Source organism: Chenopodium album, chromosome 11, assembly GCF_948465745.1.
Source record: "Chenopodium album chromosome 11, dcCheAlbu1.1, whole genome shotgun sequence".
In the NCBI taxonomy this organism is placed as follows: domain Eukaryota; kingdom Viridiplantae; phylum Streptophyta; class Magnoliopsida; order Caryophyllales; family Amaranthaceae; genus Chenopodium; species Chenopodium album.
The window spans coordinates 44,435,111-44,453,104 of record NC_137844.1 but is presented as its reverse complement, the minus strand read 5'-3'; the positions used below and the strand labels follow the sequence as shown (position 1 = coordinate 44,453,104).

Here is a 17,994-nt window from a genome sequence, read left to right as displayed (position 1 = left end):
TGAAAATACTCTAAAATCCTCCAATTTACCCAAATTTCCTCCTCCTCTATCAAACTTTACCCCTTTTCCTTGCTTGTTCTTTAATTTGATTTCGTGAGTCTTCAAAATTTTCGCCCAAATTAGTGAAAAATTATGGTTTTTGGAGAGAGAATTTGATGGAGAATAAGAATTTGTGAATTTTGATTGAAGAAAGTTGAGATTTGATGATAAAAATGAAGACAGAAGTTGGAGAAAGTGAGGGTTTTTAGAGTGAGAAGTAGATGGGGATGAGGAGAGAGAGCATGAATGTTAGAATGATTGGTGAAAATGGGTGAAGGAGATTAAAAGAAGGAGAAAGATTCCCCTTTTTTTTACCCGGATCGGCTGGAGCGGGCGTGCAGGGAAGAGGAGCGCCCGCTCCGATCCTAGGAATTCACTTCTGTTTTTTTTCGTTTTTTTTTCTTTTTGAATTTTCCTGTGAGGAGCGGACGTGCAATTCTTGGAGCGCCTGTTCCTTCTGGTGGAGCGCCCGCTCCAGGTTCCGGAGCGCCCGCTCCGAACTCTTCTTCACCCTTCTGTTTTTTTTGAATTTGGTTCACCTGTGAGGAGCGGGCGTGCAAAATTTGGAGCGCCCGCTCCTGGCTTTGGAGCGGGCGTGCAGATCATTGGAGCGCCCGCTCCAATTCTTTGGAGAACCTTCTGTTTTTTTGTTAATTTGGGACACCCTGTGAGGAGCGGGCGTGCAATTTTTGGAGCGCCCGCTCCTTGTTCCGGAGCGCCCGCTCCGAACTTACTGGAACTTTCTGTTTTTCTTCTGTTTTGGCTGAAATTAATTTCCTGTGACGAGCGGGCGCGCAAGGCTGAGGAGCGCCCGCTCCTCACTGCTTAAAGCTTTGATTAAATCCTTCCTTGCTTTCTTTTTTTTTTTTGCTTCCTTCTCCTACATTAAAACCACAAGGACATAATTCAACAAAATTAGCCAAAATCAGATACTCTCAACACTCTTATTCTTTTCTTCTCTCACTCATTGTTTTATTTCTCACTCCTTTTATTTTCTTGACTCTCTTTTCTCTCTTTTTTTTTCTTTTTTTTTTACTCGAGTTGCCTCCCGGAAGCGCTTCTTTAACATTAATAGCTTGACGACCTCCACACTCAGGAGGTAAGATTACATTGAGTTGATTCTAAAACACCTACATGAGCACCCTCGTAGTAAAGCTTGAGGCGATGCCCATTCACCTTGAAAGATCTCTTGCCGTCCATATCCCAAACTTCCACGGCTCCATGAGGAAACACTTCCTTAACAACAAAAGGTCCACTCCACCTTGATAAAAGTTTCCCGGGAAACAATTTCATCCTAGAGTTGTAGAGGAGTACCTTATCGCCTTTTAGAAATGATTTCTTTTTAATGTTCCGGTCGCGGCAATCCTTAGTGCGATTCTTATAGTTGCTAGCACACTCATAGGCTTCCAATCTTAGCTCTTCAAGCTCATGCAAATCAAGCCATCTTTGCTCTCCCGCGCTAGCCAAGTCGAAGTTAATCTTCTTGATTACCCATTGAGTTCGGTGTTCAAGCTCCATCGGTAGATGACAAGATTTTCCATACACAAGACGATATGGAGTTGTGCCTATTGGGGTTTTGTATGCCGTTCTATATGCCCATAGAGCGTCATCAAGCTTTTTCGACCAATCCTTCCTATTACTTGCAACCGTCTTCTCAAGGATTAATTTAATTTGACGGTTGGACACTTCCACTTGCCCACTAGTTTGTGGATGATAGGTAAGGCCGAATCTTTGGTGAACCCCGTGCTTTCTTAGCATCTTTTGAAAAGCACTACGAACGAAATGTGAACCGTTGTCACTTACCACTGCTCTAGGAATTCCGAATCTTGGAAATATGACTTTCTTGAACATCTTCATGACTACCTTGTGGTCATTAGTTGGGGAGGCAATGGCTTCAACCCATTTTGATACGTAATCGACCGCCACAAGGATGTATTGATTTCCATAAGAAGTAGGGAATGGCCCCATGAAATCAACACCCCACACATCAAATACCTCTAGCTCAAGAATCGGTTGTTGAGGCATCTCGTTTCTCTTGGATATATTGCCGGTTCGTTGACACCGGTCACAAGTCTTCACAAACCCCCAAGCATCCTTAAAGATGTGAGGCCACAACCCGCTATGCAAAACCTTCAATGCTGTTTTGTTTGCTCCCATATGCCCTCCACAAGGATCGGAATGACACATCTTGAGCACATTTTGCACTTCTTCATCGGAACACACCTACGGAGCAAACCATCTACTCCTCTCTTGTAGAGAATGGGGTCATCCCACACATAGTGTCTTGCTTCCCTTTTTAGCTTCTTCCTTTGATTTTTTGAGAAATCGGGAGGGAATTCTCCACAAGCCAAATAGTTCACCAAGTCGGCGAACCATGGAAGCTCCTTCTCATTCAAGATATAGAGCACATCATCTCTCAATTCATCGCAAATGGGAATTTCATCATCACTAGATTTCACATTCTCTAATCGGGAAAGATGGTCCGCAACCACATTTTCGGCCCCTTTCTTATCCCTGATTTCTACATGAAATTGTTGGAGAGACAAGACCCATCGAAGAAGACGAGGTTTGGACTCTTTCTTTGCCACAAGGTACCTAATAGCCGCATGATCGGTATAAACAATAGTTTTGGAACCAATTAGGTAGTTCCAAAACTTCTCAAAAGCATGCACCACGGCAAGAAACTCCTTCTCCGTTGTGGTATAGTTCCGTTGAGCTTCATTCAAGGTCTTGGACATGTAGTAAATGACGTGAAGTTTCTTCTCAATTCTTTGTCCCAAAACCCCTCCAATTGCAACATCACTAGCATCGCACATAAGTTCAAACGGCAAATCCCATCTTGGCCCTTGCACGATTGGAGTAGAGATCAAAGCCTCCTTTAATTTGTTGAAAGCTTGAAGACACTTTTCATCAAAAATAAAGATGGCATCCTTTTGAAGAAGAACATTTAGGGGTCTAGCAATTTGTGAGAAATCCTTGATAAATCTCCTATAGAACCCGGCATGCCCTAAAAAGGATCTTACTCCTCTCACATTAATTGGAGGTGGCAATTTTTCAATCACTTCAACTTTGGCCTTGTCGACCTCAATCCCCTTGCTTGATATCTTGTGACCAAGGACGATTCCCTCTTCAACCATGAAGTGACATTTTTCCCAATTTAGGACCAAGTTGACCTTCTCACATCTTGCTAAGCATTTGCCCAAATTGGACAAACAATCTTCAAATGAAAGGCCCCTAACCGAGAAATCATCCATGAACACTTCTATTTCGGCTTCAAGCATGTCTCCAAATATACTCATCATGCACCTTTGAAAGGTTGTCGGTGCATTGCAAAGTCCAAACGGCATTCTCCTATATGCAAAAGTACCATACGGACAAGTAAAAGTTGTCTTCTCTTGATCATCCGGGTTTATGGGGATTTGAAAGAAACCCGAATAACCATCAAGAAAGCAATAATACTTGTGCTTTGTTAGTCTTTTAAGCATTTGGTCGATAAAAGGAAGAGGAAAATGATCCTTATTAGTGGATGCATTTAGACGTCTATAATCTATGCACATCCTCCAACCAGTCACCTTTCTAGTTGAAATGAGATCACCATTCTCATTTTCAACTACGGTCATTCCTCCCTTTTTAGGGACCACATGAACGGGGGAAACCCATCTAGAACTCGAAATGGGGAAGATGATGCCGGCATCAAGGAGTTTGGTGATTTCTTTCTTCACCACCTCCCCCACTTGAGGATTGAGTTTCCTTTGCCTCTCAATGGAAGGCTTAGCACCCTCCTCAAGTGTTATGTGATGCATACATAAAGCGGGACTAATACCTTTGATTTTATCAATGGTATAGCCCAAAGCACCTTGGTGGTTTCTTAAAATACCACATAACATTTGAGTTTGGCACTTGTTCAAAGAAGAATTCACTATTACTGGAAAAGTTGAATTAGGACCCAAAAACTCATACCTTAGGTGTGATGGTAGAGGTTTTAACTCTACCATTGGAACACCCTTACCTTCTCTTGAGGTGGCTATTTTTAAAGCATCAATGCTTGTGATTCCCATGCATGCTTGCTCAATGCTTTCTTCCGTACTTCCTTCAAGCATTTCTTCATACAATGTCATCTCCTTGCCTTGCTCACCTATCTTTTCCTTATTCAAAAGGACATTCTCAAGGGCATCGTTAGTAGTGAGCAAGTGCTCATGCATAGAAGTCACAATAGAATCAATAGTATCAATCATCATACAATTATCAAGACTAGAGCTTGGATATTTCATGCTCTCATTCAAATCAAATTCTATCACCTCATCTCCTACTTTTAGTGAAATTTTAGCACTTTTAACATCTATTAAAGCACCCGAAGTAGCAAGAAAAGGTCTTCCAAGAATTATTGGAATGTTAACATCTTCATCCATCTCTAACACAACAAAATCCACCGGGATTACAAACTTCCCCACCCTTAGAGGAACATCCTCTACCCTACCCTTTGGGAATTTAATAGAGCGATCGGCCAATTGTAGGGTGATGTTGGTGGGTAGAAGTTCCCCTATCCCAAGTCTTTGGTATACCGAGTATGGAATTAGGCTAACACTAGCCCCTAGGTCACACAAAGCATTATCAATTTGCATCTTGTATATTGCACATGGGATAGAAAAGTTACTGGAGTCTTTCAATTTGGGTGGCATCTTGTTCATGATAATTGCACTACAATTCTCGGTGAGACTCACCGTTTCAACCAATTCACACTTTCTCCTTCCACTCAAAATATCTTTCAAAAACCTAGCATAGTTAGGCATTTGCTTGATAGCATCGGTAAAAGGAATTGAAAGGTGAATTTGTTTCAATGTTTCAAGAAATTTTCCAAATTGCACATCTAATTTGTTTCTAACAAATTTGTGAGGATATGGTAGCTTTTGCAATTGTTTTGTTTCTCTCTCTTTTTCTCTTCTCTCTTCACTCTCTTTTTCAAAATCTTTCTCTTTCTCACATTCTTTCTCTTTTTCATTCTCATGGTTTTGCTCTCTCTCTTGTTCAAAATCACTTTTAAGGGGAGGCTCACTCATGTTCATTCTCTCATTGCTTTTTTTAGGAACACTTTCTTCCAACACTTTACCACTCCTTGTTGATATAACATTTACGGGCCTCTTAGGATCTAGTCCTTGGGGTGGTAGTTTAGAAGTGCTAGTCCCTTCCTTCAAAGCATTGGCCAATTGAGAAATTTTTGTCTCTAGCATTTTATTATGGGTCATCACTTCACTAAATTTCTTTTCACTAGAGGCCATGAAAGTATTGAACATTTTAGTTTGATTTTCCATCATTTCCTCCAAGCTAGACCTACTATGTGGTGCTTGTGCATAGTAGTTGTCTTGGGAAGCCCTATTACCTCTAACATTCGAATTGGACGCACTTTGATTAGAAGAACCTCTATTATTATTGTTGTTCCAATTGTTCCGATTATTAGAGTTTCCCCCTTGGTGAAATTGCCCTTGATTCCCATAGTTTCCTTGATTATTATGATTATGGTTACCATAACCACCTTGTTGGTTGTAGTTACCTTGGGGATTTTGGTCCCTTTGGTTCCTATTTCCCCATTGATTTTGGTTATGGTAATCGTAATCATTTCCTCTTTGATTATAGGAATTCCCCCCTTGTTCTCTTCTATTTGGTGGTAAGTATCTTTGATTGTCATTCCTATGTCTATTATCATAAGACAAGGCATTGACTTGTTCATTTTCATTTTCATTACCATCTTCGTATTGGGGTTGGGGTTGGGAATCATAATTACAAGAAGAGGTATCATGGTCATATGACCCACAATTTTCACAAAACAAACATCCATGAGGCATGTTATTAGAAGTAGAGGGAGAAGAGTTAGAATTCATACCTCTCCCCTTAGATTGGGAGGGATGCTCTTGTGTTGAACTAGAGGTCTCTAGTTTTTCCTTAATGGACGTCATCTCCTTTCCAAGGTTGGCGATTTGGGAAGTCAAATTGGTGATGGCATTAAGGTGATCGACGGAGTAAACCGCATTTCCTCCCTTGTTTAGAGAATATCTCTCTCCTTCTTGCCAATCCATGTGGTGCCTCACCACATCCTCAATTATCTCTATGACTTGCTCCTCCGTCTTGTTTATAATCGGGCCACCCGCTCCCGCATCCAAGCTAGTCTTTCCTTGTGGGCTCAAGCCCCCATAGAAAATTTGAAGCACTTGATATGACGGAATTCCATGATGAGGGCACTCCCTTTGATATTCCTTGTATCGTTCCCATGCTTCATATATGGTTTCACTAGCTTTTTGACGGAAACCTTGGATCAAAGCCCTTGCCTCAGCCGTCTTCTTGTGAGAATAGAATCTTCCTAAGAAAGCCGTACGTGGTGACCTCGTCCCAAGTTCTCAAGGAGTTAGGCCTCACCTCCTTCTCAAGCCATTCAAGATCCTTTCCTATCAAATAAAAAGGAAATAGCTTTAGTCTCACAAACTCTTGAGTTACCCCATTTACCTTGATCGTGTTGCAATATTTTTCGAATTCGTTCAAGTGTGCAAGAGGGCTCTCATGCTTTGCTCCACTATATTGCCTCCTTTCAATCAAATTAATCATTGCGGGCCGAATCTCGAAGTCATTGGCTTGAGTAACGGGTGGAGCAATGCCGCTTGAAGCTCTATAAGCTCCCGGAGTTCCCAACTCCTTTAAAGGTCTTTGAGGTGGTGGTTCCGCGTCACCCATTTGATCTCGATCCTCCTCGAAATTGGTCTCTCTAGTTGGGGGAGTAGTAAACGGCCTAGAACCAGCTCTCTTTCTCCTTCTATAAGTTTTCTCAATCTTGGGATTGTAAGGTACCAAGATCCTGTTATGAGTTCTGCGCATACACTCTCAACAAACGCAATTAGTAACAAGGCTACAAGTGTAGCCAAAAAGAAACAATCTTTTTGAATTTTTTTGTTTTATGGTGAACTAGACTCAAGTAATCAATTAGCAATCAACAACACCGTTCCCCGGCAACGGTGCCATTTTGATGGGCGTTAGAACGGTCGCACATTCCACACTCAATCAAACACATTTATTAACAAACACCTTACAAACCAAGCATAATGACAAGTAAGAGTTCGGTCCACAAGGAACGGGATATGGTTGCCAAAGATCTTATTACTTAAGCTAATTCGAAGTCAATGGTGAATTGGGGTTCGTCAAGAAGACAAACAAACTATGGTTCTAAATCAATGGATTGAGGACACTAGGTAATGGGATCCACTCGACCAAGGCAAATAGACAAACGAGGAGTGAAATTGATAAGATATAGCAAGGACTATATGTAAGATCAACCTCATGCAATTAGGAAACAACTCACACTACTAAACTTAGATTCCTCATTAGTTTAGCAATAGAAGATACATAATCAAATTGCAATAAGTAATGCCATGCTTCATTCACATTTCCAAGTCAAACTAAGCATATCATGCTATCAAGCTCCTAAGTCAAGGGTAGCTAATCCTATCATTGAAGAACTAACAAGCAATCTCATATAATCAATTTAATTGCAATACAAGCATCAATGCTTCTCCCACATTTGCATAATTAACCCAAAAGGTTGAGCTTCACCCAACCCCTAGCAAGTAGACTACTCACAACTCATATTTATCAACATGCAAACAAGTATTAGGGTTCTAACTTCTTCAATAATTGGGGAAAAATGATTAACAATTGAAATAACTATCATCCAATAACAAATTATCAAGAACTAAGAAGATTTAAATATCATGCAACAACAAATAAAATCAGAAATTAAATGGAGAAAAGTAGAAGGAAGTTACTAATTGAGGCTTGAAATTGTTGAATACAAAGTGTCAATCTTGAGAAACAAACTTGAAACCAACTATTACAATGATTGAATTGATGAAAATTAAGCTAAATTAATTAAAAGGAATGTTTCAAACTAAGAGGAGTCTCTAAAAACTAGGCTATATCTGTCTGGGTTACAAATGAATAAAGGAGGAAGTATTTATACTCCCCGTAACACATAGGGAAATCCGTCAAAGAAAACGGATTTCCCAGCGAGGAGCGCCCGCTCCACAGCCAGGAGCGCCCGCTCCTCAAGGCTGCACGCCCGCTCCTCATAGGGTGTGCAATTCTTGAAGCTTTGGCAGAAAGTTGGCAGAAAGATCGGAGCGCCCGCTCCTGAGGGGTGCACGCCCGCTCCTGCTGGAGCGCCCTCTCCATTCTTTAATTCTCTTGCCTTAAACACAAACCATGCACCGAAAGCTTGCCAAATTTAGTCCATAGACCTGCAAAACATGGACAAACACAAACCAAGAGAGGGAAAGCCGAGACAAAACATTTTCATTCAAAATTGGGTTAGAAAACGGGGAAATGATCGCAAAACCAGGTTTAAATTAACACAATAAGTGGTCAAACAAACCACTTATCAATACCCTTATTGTATATAAAATTGTTTATTCACTTGCATTTGATCATTTGTAAAAGTCCATTTCAAAAGGCTATTGTTTTACTTTTTCCTTTTTGATTTTTCTTTCCTTTTAATGATTTGCCTCATATTTACCTTTAAGCGTTATGGGTTAAACTCTTTAGATACCCTTACGAGACCTCACTCGTCCTCATTGGCGACTTTGGGGTTTAAAGGGCTTGTTGTAGCTAAAAACAACCGTGATTCCAACGAAAGTGAGTTTTAGTGTACATTCTTATCCTTTTCTTTCCTTTTTCTTGTTTGAATTACTTTTTCATCCTTCTCCTACTTGTTATTGTTTTGCTCGAGGACGAGCAAAAGTCTAGCTTGGGGGAATTTGATGAGTGTCATTTATGGCACTAATTTAGCCTCTTTTAGGATAATTTTTAATCGCTTTTATAGCTCTTTTATCCCTTTTTCTTTAGTTTTATGTCTTTTCTCTAGTTTGTGCTTCATTAATTGTTTTTCCCGTTTTCTTGATTTTCTTAGGTTTATTTCGCCTTTTCTCTTTAATTTGTTTGCTTTTCTTTTATTTCAGGAGAAAGGTGATGTCTCGGGATCCCCATGGCTTTTCTCGAGATTTTTAAGGCTCAAGATGCAAGCCGGTCTCTTCCTTTGAAGCTCAAGTGTTAAGTGGTGCAAGGTCCAAGCCTTCTAGGCCGCGCTCTCAAGCTGTGTGGGCGTCAAAAATGGTGTTGAACCCACCGTGGGAGCCTTTAGAATTTGCCACCCCCAATGTTCATCAAGAGGAACGCACGGAGGCATCGATGGACGCACGAAAGAAGCTGCCCTGCTCCCAGGCGCGGGCTCGCAGCCCTGTTTCCCCCGTTCCGTACCCATTTCGCCGTGGCCGCGCATTATGAGGAAAGGGCGCGCTTGTACGGGTTCTTTTTGGATGTCTAACTATTTTCTCCATTGTTAGTTTTACTATTTATAGTTTTTCTTCTTTTTATAGAGAGAATTAGACTAGAATTGATGGAGAATTAGATTTTTAGAGAGAGAAGCTCAAATTGGGGAAACTTTGGTTCTTAGATTATTCTAGAGAGAAAAACTTGGTTATTTGATGATTGCTACTTCTAATGTTCATCCTCTTTGATTTTGATCAAAGTTTTGTAAGAATTCTTTACTCTTTAATGCAATTTTAGTATTTTATTCTTAATATTTGGTTGAATTTCTAGTTGAATTTTTGATTTGATTTTTGAAAATTTGAATACAATGTTGATGGTGAAATTGGTGATTAGTTTAGTTTTGCTATTCAATTTTGCAATGTGTAGTGAGTAGATTTCTTGCTAGGGATGTGGTGAAAAATGTATGAGTGATAATTCATAGCTAATTGGGGGATTTTGATTGATTTGATTTTGTGGTTAAATTGGTTGGTAGAAATTGTGCACGTGTTTGATGTCTTGATCTAAGGAGTGATTAATCTTAATTATCAAGCTAGATTGCATTGTAGTTTTAATGGATATGACACATTGATTTGGAATCTACTCTTATCAATTGAACTTGTCTCGTGATGTTCCTAAGATAGTCATTCGTAGAGACCACTAGTTTGACTCCTAGGAAATAGCTTTTCAAGTGCTTTTGATTCCATTTACTATCTTCCCTCGCATTATTCGATTGATTGATTTCCTATCCAATCAGCATGATTGTCATGAATGCATGTGGATCCTAATTCCCTAGTATCTTTGATATCGTTTTTCATATTCAAATAGTAGTGTTGATTAGTTTGTTTTAGACCAAACTGTTTACCTAAACTTCAAAGTAGCTTTTCCGATAGTCGTGGGCTAGGAAGAGATCGAGTGTGCGTGTATCGGATTTGGGGCAAGGAGGAGGCGTAGTCTGTCTAATTCTGATCACCCCTCTGGTTGTGGTTGTTTGGTGGATGGTGGAGCTAGCAGGGGAAGCGGAACAAGCCAGTGTGCGGTGGTCGGGGGAGCGACGACACCGGGGAAAGGAAATTAAAGAGGGTTTGAGCGATGGCCGGCGCTCTCGAGAAAGGGGATTGGCTAGGCATGGGGGCTGCAGGCTGTCGTTGGGTGGTTTTGGATTTTTTTTAATTTTTAATTTTTACTTTTTTTTTTTACTTTTTAACTAATTGGGTTGCGACATGTGTACAAGTAACCCCAAGTCAGCAAGGTTTTCCTCTTCAATTGATTTCGATTCACTTGGGGGTAATAAAAATTAATAGGGTAAAAAGTTGGGAGTGATATAAAATAAATAGAAGTTAAGATTAATAACAGCGGACGAAGCAAAGTTGGGATTAATGGTGGCAATTTTTCCAATTTTTAATTCATTACTTGTATTTACTTTTTTGTCAAATTAACTTAGGGAAATCACGCTTGCTTGTTTCAAAATAAATAAATAAATAAATAAAATATTCCATATTATATAGGAAAAATATACTTTAATAATCCCAATTATTAGCGATTTACTTTTAATAATCCCAACTAATGTTTATTATCTAGTAATCCTAACTATGCTATGTGTTTGCCTCTAATAGTCCCAATGACTAGTAACCTGCTAAAAAAAAAATTTTTTTTTTGGAGGATTTTAATTGCCACGTGTCAACACATGATTTGCCAAAATTTTAAAAAAAAAAAACTTAAAAAAAAAACCAAAATTCTTGGCCACCTTCCTCCACCGCCAAACCCTAACCCCAACCCTAAACACGTCGACACTGTCCGCTACCCGCCTTAGTCACCAAAACCGGCCGACCAACCTTCCACCACCCAATTTGACCTACCCTCGACCCCGAAGACCACCCACCGCCGACGCACATTCAAGAAACATCGCAACAGAACCCCTTTAATGCGAGCAGACCGCTCAATAGCCCTCTTACTACCGGCAATTACTGTTCTTGCGGGTTGTTGTTGATGCTTGCGTGCCCTTGTCGAGCTAGCAACGAGATTGGGTCAAAATTGGGGTTGCTTTCGAATTGTGGTTGCGATTGGTGGTAAGTGGTGGTGGTCAGAATAGTTGGGATGCAATTTTAATGCGGTTTTAGAGCGGCTATGATTGTGGAGTTGATTTGGTGGTCGGATTGGTGATTGGCGAGCAGCGATGGCAAATTGGGGGCATGAGGTGAATTGCTGCTAGGCAGTGGTGATTGGGGTGGTTTAGGTGTTGTTGTGGAGCACTGGTGGTGTTGTTGGGAAGGTGGTTCAGAGGAAAGGGAGGGGCTTTGGGTCAGGAGGGTAGCACCGGCATCGAGTAGGTCCTCTGGCCGCCGACGGGGGTAGCGGGTGGTGGTGGGTTGCTGTTGGCAAGGTGGGAGGTTTTTTTTTAATTTAAGTATTTTTTTATAGTTTTATTTTTTTTTAAAAAATTTGACCCAATCACGTATTGACACGTGTCATGGTAATTTGTTATAACAGGTCATTGACTCGGTGTTGACCGGTTGGGACTATTGGAGGCAAACACATAGCATACTTGGGATTATTAGCAAATAAACCTTAGTTGGGATTATTAAAACTAAATCGCCCATAGTTGGGATTATTAAAGTGTATTTTCCTCCCATTCAATAAAACATTTTTGTAACAACTTATAGAAAATTTAAGCAAAATATTATCATTAAAAAATATGCATAATTTTTAATACAATATATATTTGCACGGAGTGTATATGTCACACTAGTATGTACTACCTAAAGTTTACAACGAAACACTTTTATAAAGAATATTGACCTTTGTCATACTATTTATAAAGAGAAAACAATTTGTAAAACATTGTTGAAATACACATTTTTATAAAGTTTGGTAAATCCGTGCGTTGCACGGAACTATAAGTATATACTGTGTTAAGAAAGTAATCAAGTATATAAACTTTATTCATACATGTTTTTTTTTTTTGACAAGAAAAAAAGATATTTCATTAATAAAATATAGTCAAAAGGCACTTACATATAATTCCTAAGAAATCAAGAATTCCAACACAAGTATACACCTTAAAACTACATACGTATGTCATAGATTTGATTAACAATCGCCTTAATAAAAAACTTCCTCTAAGCAATACAGTACAATGCGTAGTCATTTGAGTGAAAATACTCATGTGGTCCTCCGAATTTTTGTAGATATTATGAAACCTAGGTCATCAATTCTCACCAGTAGAGATGGAGAGAAAAGGGAGAAGAGAGAAGAAAAACCTTCAAAAAAAATTGAAAAACCCTAGCAATGGTCAATGGATGCTAGGAAAACCCTCCCATGGGAGATCAACCTTAGAGGGAACCAAAAAACCCCTCACAAGAAGAAAACCTATAGGGATCCTTCATGCACGTTTGATCATACATGTTTGATCTTGTGGCTTATATAGGTATATTTTTGCGGCTTGGCCCTTCCAAGATATGCTCAACCGTGAATAGTAAATGTCATTAGTCCTTAAAAGTTGTTAAAAATTACTTTAAATCTTGTAATCATTTTTAGTTTGATCGTTAATTTAGTTCTTATGTATTACTTGCTATCTCGCAGCATAACTACTTTGTATTAAACATGCACGTATACGTACTTCACTTCATCCGAAACTAAGAAGAACAAAAAATAAAATAAAATAAAATAAAAAACCCACATATGTAAAACAAAAAGAAACATCTATGATATAATTTATTATTTTTTTCCAACTTTCATTCATGACTCTCCAAATTCTTATCCTTGCAATTCTAGCCTTTTTAATTTTTTTCTATTAATTTTGAAAAAAATTAACCAATATCCAATTTTTTTACTCATTAACTGTTAGGGTTGATGTTGAACCTTAAGTAGTTTTGATGATGATGGAAAAGAAAACTTCAACTAATGCAATTTCTCTAAGTGTTGATTAGTATACGTGAAGTTGACTCAGGGAGTGGAAGAGTAATTTGACTATGAAGATCCAAGGAGAAATAAAGGAAAGATAAAGAGAACAGAAGAAGAGTTCCTTATTGGAACTAGAACTGATCCGTAAAAGAAACACAAAAAGAAGCTTCATAACAGGAGCTGAACTACAAGTTAAGAAGACTAGCTAGCTTGGATTGCGTTGAAGACTAAATTCCAGAAGAACTCGGTCTGTGAGTTCCAGCAAGGTACTGGAGTAAAGATGACAGCAGGAATTCAGTCTTGGTCTGCGAAGAAATTAAGTTCCTATATACTCTGCTATACTTGAGGAAGCAGTTTAGTAATAAACTTAAAATCTTTAATTAAGGTACGCGGTTTTGTTAAGTTTATGTTTATTAGGATTGTTGTAAATGTGCGTTGGTTAATTATGCATGAGATCTATTTGAAACGTGGTAAAGTTTTGTAAGCTAAGTAAAATCGAAATGTTTATAAAAAATAAGTTTTATTTTATGGAAAAAAAAATCTTTGAGAGATTTTATCTTATAAAATCTGGTTTGCAAAATATTAACATTTTTCTAAACTATATCTTTGTTCGATATTCTTAGAGATTTTCATAAAAAGATTCATTTCATATTGGGTTTTACTAAACAACAATTTTAATATATATCTTTTGAAAACCCTAATTGGCTTGTGAATACTTCTTATAAATAGAGTATTCATATTCTGAGAGAATGTGTGAGTTTATGCGTAAAAATATGAAGAGTGCTTAAGAGTAAGTTTGTCAAGTTTAAAGCTTTATCATATTAGTTTCAGGTTTCATGTGAAGCTATCTAATCTCATATTAGAGTCAATTGTTTGTATTGTTTTGGGATTTGGATGAGTGATTTAGTATGGCATACATGAAGCTGAGATTGAATGCTCCGGGAGTACTGAGTGAACTTAAGTCCAAGACTTAAGTTGGGTAGAATAGATATCTAGCAGTTAGCAAGTTCAGTTTGGAACTTGTGAGTAAAGGTCTGTACTTAATAAGTTGTAACTAGGAGTGTTGCCCTATTATAGTGAATTGGTTTGGTTTGAAATCCCTTAGAGGGTCGAGGTTTTACTTTCAATTGGGCCTGATGGGCGTTAGAACGGTCGCACATTCCACACTCAATCAAACACATTTATTAGCAAACACCCTACAAACCAAGCATAATGATAAGTAAGAGTTCGGTCCACAAGGAACGGGATATGGTTGCTAAAGATCTTAACACTTAAGCTAATTCGAAGTCTATGGTCAAATGGGGTTCGTCAAGTAGACAAACAAACTATGATTCTAAATCGATGGGTTAAAGACACTAGGGAATGGGATCCACTCAACCAAGGCAATTAGGCAAACGAGGAGTAAAATAGACAAGGTATAGCAAGGACAATATGTAAAATCGACCTCATGCAATTAGAAAACAACTCACACTACTAAACTTAGATTCCTCATTAGTCTAGCAATAGATTATACATAATCAAATTGCAATAAGTAATGACATACTCAGTTTACATTCCCATGTCAAACTAAGCATATCATGCTATCAAGCTCCTAAGTCAAGGGTAGCTAATCCTATCATGAAGAACTAACAAGCAATCTCATATAATCAATTTAATTGCAATACAAACATCAATGCTTCTCCCACATTTGCATAATTAACCCAAAAGGTTGAGCTTCACCTAGCCCCTAGCAAGAAGACTACTCACAACTCATGTTTATCAACATGCAAACAAGTATTAGGGTTCTAACTTCTTCAATAATTGGGGAAAAGTGATTAATAATTGAAATAACTATCATCCAATAACAAATTATCAAGAACCAAGAAGATTTACATATCATGCATGCACAAATAAAATCAGAAATTGAATGGAGGAAAGTAGAAGGAAATTACTAATTGAAGCTTGGAAATGTTGAATACAAAGTGCCAATTCTTGAGGATGAATCTTGAAACCAACTATTATAATGATTAATTTGGTGAAAACTAAGCTAAATTAATGTTTCAAACTAAGAGGAGTTTCTAAAAACTAGGCTATTTCTCTCTCTCCTACAAATGAACTAAAGGGGAAGTATTTATACTCCCCGAAACACATAAGGAAATCCATCAAAAGAAAACGGATTCCCAGCGAACGAGCGCCCGCTCCACCTGAGGAGCGCCCGCTCCACGGCTAGGAGCGCCCGCTCCAAATTGCTGCACGCCCTCTCTAGCTGTCTTCAGAATACAAGCAGTTTTGAAAGTTTGGGGAGGAGCGCCCGCACCTCACAGGTGCACGCCCGCTCCTCACAGGGTGCACTTGGCAGTAAGTTTGCAGGAAGTTTGGAGCGCCCGCTCCTGACAGGTGCACGCCCGCTCCTCACAGGGTGCACTTGGCAGTAAGTTTGCAGGAAGTCTGGAGCGCCCGCTCTTGAGAGGTGCACGCCCGCTCCAGTAGGAGCGGGCTCTCCTTTCTCTAATTTTCTTGCCTTAGACAAAATCCATGCATCGAATGCTTGCCAAACTGAATCAATAAACCTGCAAAACATGGACAAACACAAACCAAGGAGGGGCAAGGCCGAGATAAAACATTTTCATTCAAAACGGGTTAGAAAGAGGGGAAATGAATGCAAAACCGGGTTTAAATTAACACAATAAGTGGTCAAATAAACCACTTATCAGGGCCCTAGCTAGAAGGTTTCCTCGTAAAATTGTTGTGTGCTTTTTAAGTTCCTTTTTTAGTTTGTTTTATGATTTCGCAAAAAAGTAGTAACTTAGAAACTCACTACAATCCCCCCTTGTAGTAGTTCGTCTCAACTAACAATTGATAAGTGCATAGCAAAAGCAAATTAAAAGTGTAGAGATTGAAAAAATTAGAAGAAAGATAAAGGCAAGACAAATAGTAAAGAAGTTGGCATACAATATTTAATGTGGAAAATATTTGGTATCAGAGCCAAATGTTGATTAGAGTGTTTACACATTAAAGATTCCTCTCTTAAGTTTGAAATTGATAAGCTTGATGGCAAGATTAGTTTTGTGTGGCCCAAATTTTAATAGGTCTATTAGTTTGATGGAATATTTGTTCATGTTCAAGAAGTTTTCGGATGGTATTGCTCCTCAATTTTCTTGATTTTTCTACTCGCTTGTATCATGCAAGCCACTAAAATGATCTACAAAATCCTTGACATTGGAAGTAACTAGAAACTCGTGAATTTTCTAGAACATCATGTACATAAGAATGATGAAGGAATTTCTACAATCTTTCAGTCATTTCTTCCAAACTCCATACACAACTATAAATATATGTCATGGGCATTCAATCAAAATTCATACACATATACACACACTAAAAACCATACCATATTAAGCCTTTCACCTCCTTCTTGTACTCTCCTATTTTCATATAGTGGGTTATTTTGATGCTCGTCGTTCATGGGTTTCCACGTTATATTGTGTCCATTTCTTTTACAATTTATCATGCCTTTATCTATATTCTAATTACATGAAAGAGGATTTGGTGATAAATTTTTACGTTCTCAAAATACCCCTCTTATCTTTCATTTTCTTAAAAAAAAAAATTCATCAATTTTAAACCCACTAATATGTTTTTTATTAGAATAAGGGATAATATTGCATGAAAAAAAAAAAGGATAATCAAGCCATATAGATTTCTTATATTGCACACGCAATGTACTGTGCGTGTTTTCTAGCTTGTAGTAATACCTATATATATATATAGAATTACCTATTTTAATATATTATCTAACTTTTCAAACTATCAATTCTTCAAATTTGCTTTCTTATTTCTTTAACCAATTCTTCAATTTTACTTTCTTTTTTTTTTTTTTAGAAAAAATAACATTCAACTAAACTTCTACACTTTACAAATTAAAACAAAAGAAAGCTATTTATAATATAACTACCTATTCTACTTTTTATTCTTAAACATATCCAGTGCATGAGCACGGGTACGCTATGTTTGTAGTTATGATTAATTTTGTATATATGAAATATTAGATATATATTGATAATAAACTTAATAAAATATTTTTATCTTAAAAAATTTATCCAAAATTTGCTTACCTAACATCATACATATATTACAATAATATCTATTAAGTGTCGTTTTCTCATGTTAGGATGCGTTCGGCTTATATGTTTATATTCTTTATATTTATAAAATTATTATTTTTCTTTCCTTCCTTTATGTAATTTTAATTCTCTTATATAACATTAAAAATAGGAAAATTTTTAAATAACCACCCACAAATCACACCTATTTTAAAATAGCCATCCGTTAATTTTTTTAATTTTATTTTACCACCCCTTAACTTAAAAAAAGTACTTAGATTCCCACCTATATGAAAAATCAAGTGAACTTTCCCTCACTAGAACCCACATAACGGCTATTAAAGGCTATATTGAGCCTTCATTACTGTTTTTTCCCCGATTTTTTCTATAAAAGATTTCCTCAAACTCATTTTCTCTCAATTTTTCATCAACCCCATCTCACGAATTCAATCACAATCAACCCACAAATCCAAACTCACAAAAAAGATGAAATCTTTAAATTTCAATTCAATCTCCATCTTCATTCTCTCAATACTTTCTCTCTCTACATTTACTATATCAAAATCATCAACACAACCCATGAATTGTTCTGACTCTAGCAGAGTCTGTGCTTCATTCTTAGCTCTAAAAC

At 37.8% G+C, this 17,994-nt stretch overlaps 1 non-coding gene across 1 annotated transcript; it reads left to right on the top strand.

Moving 5' to 3' along the window:
* Positions 1–6,255: 6,255 nt before the first annotated feature.
* LOC145569527 (small nucleolar RNA R71) lies at positions 6,256–6,361 on the top strand. Its single transcript, XR_014096124.1, has one exon. It is a non-coding gene; the product is annotated as a small nucleolar RNA R71 (small nucleolar RNA).
* The last annotated feature ends 11,633 nt before the right edge of the window (positions 6,362–17,994 follow it).